Source organism: Pygoscelis adeliae, unplaced genomic scaffold, assembly GCF_000699105.1.
Source record: "Pygoscelis adeliae isolate BGI_AS28 unplaced genomic scaffold, ASM69910v1 Scaffold113, whole genome shotgun sequence".
Lineage (NCBI taxonomy): Eukaryota > Metazoa > Chordata > Aves > Sphenisciformes > Spheniscidae > Pygoscelis > Pygoscelis adeliae.
Window position 1 is genome coordinate 7,406,023 of NW_008825108.1, and position 8,053 is coordinate 7,414,075.

Below are 8,053 nucleotides of genomic sequence, written 5' to 3' on the forward strand. Positions count from 1 at the left end.
GCCAGGGGAGGTTTAGATTGGATGTGAGGAAAAATTTCTTTACTGAAAGAGTGGTTAAACATTGGAACAGGCTGCGCAGGGAAGTGGTTGAGTCACCATCCCTGGAAGTATTTAAAAGATGGGTAGATGAGGCGCTTAGGGACATGGTTTAGTGGGCATGGTGGTGTTGGGTTGACGGTTGGACTCGATGATCTTGGAGGTCTCTTCCAACCTTAATGATTCTATGATTCTATGATAATACATAATCCTTTTTAGATCTTTTAGCAGAGATGATCAGCCAACAACCCTATGTCTAGAACTGGCCTGCAAAGCAGTTAATTTGGTCTGTGGAAAGAAAAGAGATACCTTCAGCAGAACGTACCTCTGTGGTCGCTCCATTGATTTCAGTGGGAGCTACTTATGAGAAGGGAATTGCAGGACTTGGTTCCAGGTACTGTCATGGAAAGAAAAACCCTAATGAAATTATCTTTGGAAGTGTACCACTGCAAGCCAGGTATTTTGAAATTAATCCAACATATCGTATTTAATTGCATATATTTTCTAAAAGCTGTTAAGTACTGAAGTCCCTGGTTTATCTGAAATTGAAAAGGCATCCAAGACTAAATTGATTGAAACTTTACTTTTGGGCACTGAAACTGAGCAGCTGCGATAAGGACCAGATTGCTGGTTGGGTGGCATTTTCTTTTCCAACAATATTGGGAACTTTAGATTTTGCTACAGATTGAAAGAAAACACCAGAAAGCATCGTGGTTGTGCAGACCAGCTGTAAACACGGCAAGGCCCACTGTGCCCATTTTGTAAAGGCCCTGAGAGCATCCCCTCACCGGGAGGTCTGGCTGCCCCAGCATGGGGACAACGCACAGTCAGCGCAGCCGAGAGTGGCCCCTTCCCCCTGGTGTTTGTGGGGAGAGGCCCGTAGGCAGTGCCACAGGGAGGCTGCAGCTGGGATCCATGCCTGGCCCCAGGGAGCTGCTTCCAGCTGAGGCTGGGAGCTTGGTCCCCGCCTGAGCGACAGCTCTCGGCCATGCCCGGCCTCAGGCCATCCCCATGCAGTGGCTTTCCTTTAGCAGGGAAAGCGCGGAGTCAAGATCAACTGCACAAGTCTTGTGTTCGGTGAATCCCACTTAGCAAGTCCACAAAGAGCAACAGGGACCACCGTGCCTCTTCCCGGGACCACCAGGGGTAGGGCCAGGCTCAGCCTGTAGCTCCATGCCTGCCTCCCATGCAGCCAACCCAAAGACTGATGCTGTTTTCAGCTAGAGATGGATGAGGTCCTCCAGGAACACCCTCAGCTTGCTCAGTTTCTCTGGTGAGCATTATCCGGAGGAAATAATTTTCTGAAGAAACTCGAGATACGTGTGTCACAGTGATGTCATGCCTGCCTTAGAAGGGACTTTGGGATTTTTGCCAATTGCTGTTTACACAAAACTCTATTAGAATGGTGTCCTGGGGGGCTGCAGATGGGGAAGGAGGTAGGAAACAGCTGCGCTGGTAAATACTAGATTTCTTTGTGGTCATATGTATGACAGACAGAAGAGCGGCTGAGACAATTAAGTTGACAATTGAGTTTTAGTAAGGACATGCTGACAAGACCATTAAGATTTGATTTGTCTGGCACTGGATCGCCTACCAATCCAAATGGATAGGGCAAGAGCACATGATGGCACTTCTGGTGAACTATCCAGAGTACACGATTTGGTATTTATACCAGCTTGATATTGTCTGGGGCGAGTGGACAATATCTAGTCTGGCATAAAACTGGCGTGGTATGGACAGAATATACTCAAACCAATATAAACCAGAACATTTTTTTAGCACATTCAAATCACGTGCCTGAGGCACTTTGCACCATAAGGCTGCAGTGACTCGGTCCAGTATTCCGTGCCCTAAAACATTCTTGTGTATTGCCTAACATAATCCCAACTGAAAAGCTGAGCTGCAGTAACCAAAGGCTTATACAGTGTTCAGAAGCTCTTGTCCTTGTGAACAGCCCGTCAGAACCAGGTACACAATGAAACAGATTCCTTGCAATACCTAAATACAGCTGAGAGACATATTTGTATCAGCTGCTGTGTGTACCTAGTGCAGACAAACGCCAGGAGAACAAGGAGCTATTCAGGCTGGCGGTAGTCCAGGACTACGAGATCCTGCCTACTTGCAGATTTGTGTCGGGCTATCTACTGAGGGCAGCTAGAGCAGGGCTCATTCAGATGTCCTGCTTACTATATTTACTGGCACTCTTTGAGAGGAGACAAGTTTCTAAATCTGGCTTTCACAAACTTTTAAAGCCAGGTATCATCACTGGCAGGGACACCGGTGGCAGCAGTGGTGGTGGCCACTGCTAGTGACAGTAGGTCCTATACCTGGCTGCAAAGTATACATACTTGAGGAGAATGCATGAACACAATTTGGGATCCTGTCTGCTACGCTACTACAATCAGTGCCTTCAAATCACCTTATTAGAAGGCACTGGAGCTAGTCAAGTAATCGTGGGCATCAAATCTAGTTTTCCTAGACACGATGTAGCTGGCACAGTATCATCTAACAATTTTTGTAGTTTGTGGATAAACGTAGGTTTGTATATGTAACTGCTTTGGAGCATTATTCTTAATCCTGTGGGCTGGCAGGAGTCAGGAGGGAAGAGGCACCCATTGAAAAAGGCTGAAGAATCAAAGTCTGGTCTGTGTTTTGTATAGGTATATTATCAAGCTGTACCAGTGAGGGCTTGCCATCTGCTGGTATTTTGTTTAACAAAAAAGTGAAAACAAGAAGAACAAGGACATTTGCATTGCAGTTACTGGAGGGTTAATGGATAAAATGGCAGGTAAAAAAGTTGATATGACTCAGAATCTTGAGAACTACTACCATTTCATAAAAATAATTCTGTGCATCTCTGTGACAGAAAGCCATCACCATAAACTGCTGTGGTGATCCAAGAAATTGGCAAAGGCCAGATGCATACTACAGAGGAATATGCAACTTCTTCTCCAGATCCCACCAGTAAGGGAGAAAGGGGGTAACAAGCTATCTGTCTGGAGCCAGCTACCCCTGGTATCTACAGCGAATGAGTTCATGATAATGAGGGGGAATACATCATCTGTGCAAATGCCACTAATGGCTTTTCCTGCAGCTGGGTGCCAAAGTTGTTTCCCCTTTGATCATATTGTCCCCTTCCCAGTCTGTCCTCAACACTGTTACAGCTACTGGTACAGTGTATTTCAAGCTATTAATAATGTCTCTTTCAATATTTGTATTACAAAACACAGCGGTTTTACATACTTTTTTCCAAAACATGACTCTATTGCATTATCATCTTTTTTATAGGTAACAGCTACAATACAGATATCAGCACAGATGGCAGGCACTGTGGCAAACTGCGCTGATAGATCATTATTACCAGAGCAAGAACAATTTTTACAGGTTCCTTTACCACAATGTTGCCTGATGAAAAAAATCTGCCTCTGTGTTGACCTAGACATACAAAACCTGAACTTGTTCGAACATTTTCACTCTGTCCTACAGAGTTGAAGTCCTACAGCCCAGTTGAGGGCTGTTGAAACAGACTTCTGACTGTCCACCTCCTGAAGGACACCGCCAGGAGTGCCAGGGAAGAGGGAGAGCTGCTCACGTTTGGATTCCAAAAGGTAAAGGACAATCTCCTTTGGACAACATGGCTAATTCCCACTCCCTTAATGAGTTTTCCCTTCCAAATTGGCTATGTGTCTGTTAGAGTCAGCATCACAGAAGTGTGATTTGTTATTGATGTATGTATATAGCACCAATAGCGCAATAGCACATTATTGTTATAGATGGCACGCAGAGCAAAGTAAGAAATTAAAAGAAAAATGACAAAAGTTTCATTTAACAGAAAGTTCAGCATGTCTCTTACAAAACCTTTTCTTAATACATCATAGAGAGTTTTGGCCATCTAGCAGATGGCCCTCTACAGTGACTATTAGCCTTTTCTCCATCCCTTTTGAAGTTGAACTGCATCGCCTTGCCAACACAGCTGAGCCCTCCAACCCGAGCCGTGAGATACCCGAGGCCAAGCTCATGTTTCCATTATTACGGCGTGGTTACCAATGCATCAGACCATCCCGGGATTACACACATCCTGCCAACAGCAGTTACTCCCTGAGGGGTTGTCATAACAGATTATTTATGCCAGCATTGCACAATTTTGCTACTGTAGTGTGTAAATCTTACGCACCTTTGAAAACAGAAAGGAGATTATTTCTACATTATGAACAGTCATGTAGACTGGTAATAATGACCGAGCGTGTAGAGCTGCACAAATATCACAAAGTAATGCCCTGTGCTTCCTACAGAAACAGAGAGCACTATTGTTTATAGCTACAAGTTGGGTGTACGCTTCTTTGCTAAAGGATGAGCAGCTGTGGTTTCATTGTGCTCTCCAGGCAAACATTAGATCAAAATTAGATCACAATGACACCTGCTTTCCTATTTTCCTTTTTCTTCTAGTGTGAGAAATGAAGTTAGCCACTGTCGCCCTTGCATCAGTTACACAAATTTGAGATACTTTGTTCTGTTTCTGAACCTGAATTCTACACTTTTTAAAAAATAACTTGTGCTTTTATAATCTAAGTAAGCTCATGATTAGCAGATACCAAACTACAGTTAGGAATCTCTTATTATTCTCACTTTAGAGAGGGAGGAATGACAGAAAGGCTAAGGATGCTGATTTCAAAAGTGGTCTGATCTGAGACACTTCAGAGTTTCAGGATCACCCTGGGCTGCCACAAAGGGCGGTAGCCCTTGGTTATGGAAAGCTCAGCAGTATGTGTCTGGCCTTGGGTGGGTAAAAGATGAAGTTCTCAAAGGCAGCAGTCACTTTTGACAGTGTTTTGCCCTAAGAGATAGCGCACAATGCACAAAAAAGTGGATGGTGGGCTGAGAGTTGGACCTGTCTATCCACATTTCATGTTCATTTTATGACCTCTTTTACTGTTAGAAAGATGAACTACATAGGCTTCTCTGCAATTCGGAATGAAATTGTATCAGAAGGACAGACTAGGTTAAAATGAGAACAGTTAATGCTTTTGCCGAGCTCAAGAACCATTACTGAGGCATGAAGCCAGGATATCTTTGAATTCAAATCCCTGTAAGCAACAAAACGCTGCCCTTTAATGACTGCTGGATCAGCTCTGTAACTTGAAAAAGGGATTGAAATGAGTACCAAAATTAAAGTAGTTTTAACATTGCAGTTTCTAAATGAGTTGTAAAATAAGCTAGGACAAGTTTGCATGAGAAACATTTGCTATTAAGAGTAAAACCATGGGACTTGAGCCAGACCAGCTGTGCTACTGCTCCTCCTTTGCTCCTGTACCAGTCAGTGCCAGAGGCTACAGACTCTGGAGGTAGAAAACACGTTTCATTGCTCTCATTTGATTCCCTCAGGCTGACACATGGAGTGGAGTTGACAGGCACCACGGCAAGCTGTGTCTAGCCTTCTTTGGCTGGAAGGAGGATTGCTGGTACATCGTGCTTTGAGTTTTGGCAGGAGAGACCATCAATGTTAAAGCAAAAGAAAAGAAAGAGACTTTAGGTTACAGACTCTTTAAGGCAGGGTTGCCTGTGGTATACAAGTTTACAAGCAGCGTGAGAAATGGGTCATACAAAGGTCCCCATTTAGTTAGACGTAATAGACAGTTAGCTATTCACAGGCTGATGTTCAAGTGAAAGGTGCTCAGGGAAAATCTAACTTAATCAAGCACTTGAAGTCAGGACTCAGGAGGGCTGGGGTCAAGAGACAGAGAAGGTCAAAGATAAGGGTCAGAATACGCAGCAAGATGTAGTGAAGCTAACAGGCAAACCAACCATGTGAAAAGAAAAATACATGGGTCACAAATTATCCATTTGAAACTATACACATAAAAAATTAAAAGAATTTTCATATGTGGTTTAGCAAGAGAAACCACATCTGTTGATTCATTTGAAGAACAGCAACAAGAAGATCTAAATCTGGAGTAAGTATCACTAATGCAAAATAAAATACTTGTATTTGCTTTACAGGAAATAAAGGAGGAAGATGGTCAACCTCTCAAGTGTTATAGAAATGTGAAGTGACTTGAACTCAAAACTATTTAAACGTGTTATGTAGCAACACAAGCTTTGAATGCTTATATTTTTAAACAATGGCATCCAATAAATAATACAGACCTGTTACTGAGGGATGCACATTTACATCAGTCCCAGCTAGTTTATTTTCCAGAAAACTGGAAACAATCTTTTCCTTCTTTTCAGGACGATGAGTTTGCGAATGCACTGTAACTTTTTCTACACATGAATCCATTTTTATGATTTTATTATTTATTCAGCACTCATATGAAAATATTCTTACCAGCCTAGGTATTTTAGCATTCTTACATCATATTACCTTGAGTAACTGTGTGTTCAGTAATGTATATACATTGAACTTGAAGCAGCTAGTATACATCAGCAGTGACAAAGAGCACGAGGTAAAGATCCTAGTAGCTCAGTGGTTGACATATTTACTATAGTGCTTCCTCCACCTCAGCTATTCCTATCTCTTAGCTATAAGGAGAAGATTTAAAATGCAATTTAAATCAATCAGTGCATATAGACAAATGTGAATTCCATTGTTTCAGGATAATTTATTTTGCTTTATCTTTAAAAAAGGGAAAGACGTTGTTAAGAAATATAATATCCTGCATTTCAGGATGGTGTGGTGTCATGTTATGTTTCTGCAGTAAAGAATCAAACCCATTTCTGAATCCAGACAGCCCCAAATCATCTATAAATGCATTATTATAGTTTGGTTAATTGGAAAACGCCCTAAAAACATACTGAAATTATGTTTGGCCTGGTTTCCATACATATCAAAGAGGAGAGATTCCTGGCAAACCTGGAATCTGTATTTTGAACAAGGAGTTTGCCAGCTGGCTTTTCACATTCTGTAACAAGTTTACACATTACTTTAGAAAATGTACTGAACTAGACCTGACTGAACATTATGAAATAAACCATTGTAATAACAAAACAAACTACTCTATTTGGTGGACCTAGCAGTTTCAAGTGTAATCAGCACGCAAATTATAACAAAATTATTGTCTTGATCTTGAAATTCGTTAATAAAGATGTGTGAAACTTGGAAACACTATCAATGCAGCGCATTTCTTTCTTTTTCTTTTTCCACTGTTTATGTTGCAGAAGAACGTTTTACTTTGCTTGGAAGCCTTTCATTACAAATTGGTGCTCTCTGCTCCCTCGCATCGACGGTAAAAAATTGCTCACCTTTTATACAGCGTCCAACTGGACCTAAACTCCGCTTAAGTCAGTGGGACTGGCACCGAATCATTCCTCCCATGTCTGGCAGGGTGCTTTGCAGACACAGAGGTGACAAAACCCTTCCTCAAGAAGCTTACGCCGCACTAAAAGCATCAGCGACCAGCAACAGGCCCTGCTAGGAAGGAAGACAAGGAGGGTCAGCAGTCACAGGCACAGGGAGCGCAGACAGATTGCCTGAGCCACTTTGTTTTGTGTATCTCTCTTACCGCTTTTTTTACCACCCTCTCAGTTCTTTTTAATTTGATACAGCCAGAGAGTCAGGATGGAGATCAGCAGCGGGAAGGCAGTCAAAAAAGTGAGCCCCGAGGGAAGATCTGAACAAGAAGGTGGATTAGGATCTCCCGACTGTGCGGCAAGGTCAGGTGAGGTGGCAAAGGAGGATTGGCAGCTGGCATGCCATCGCACAGGCTCCAGAAAGGTAAGGGAACCTATTTCTCCTTCCTCTAAACGCTATTTTTGTATCAATATAATGCTGCGCGCATGGGCGTGTGATTTTTTAACCAGGCGTCCAATATTCCCCTGGCCTTGTGCTGCATTAGCGCCAAGTGCCCCATGCCCCTGACTAACAGGCCGGTGGGCTCACACGCCTCCTCACCGTCCTTCTCCAGATACGCGGTACTGGCGATATAGCGCCGTGATCCTGCCACAGGTAGGGGGAAAAGGCTTTTAATATGGATAATACGGCGGCCGCACCCCACCAACACGGCCCCCGAGGGCAGCGCTG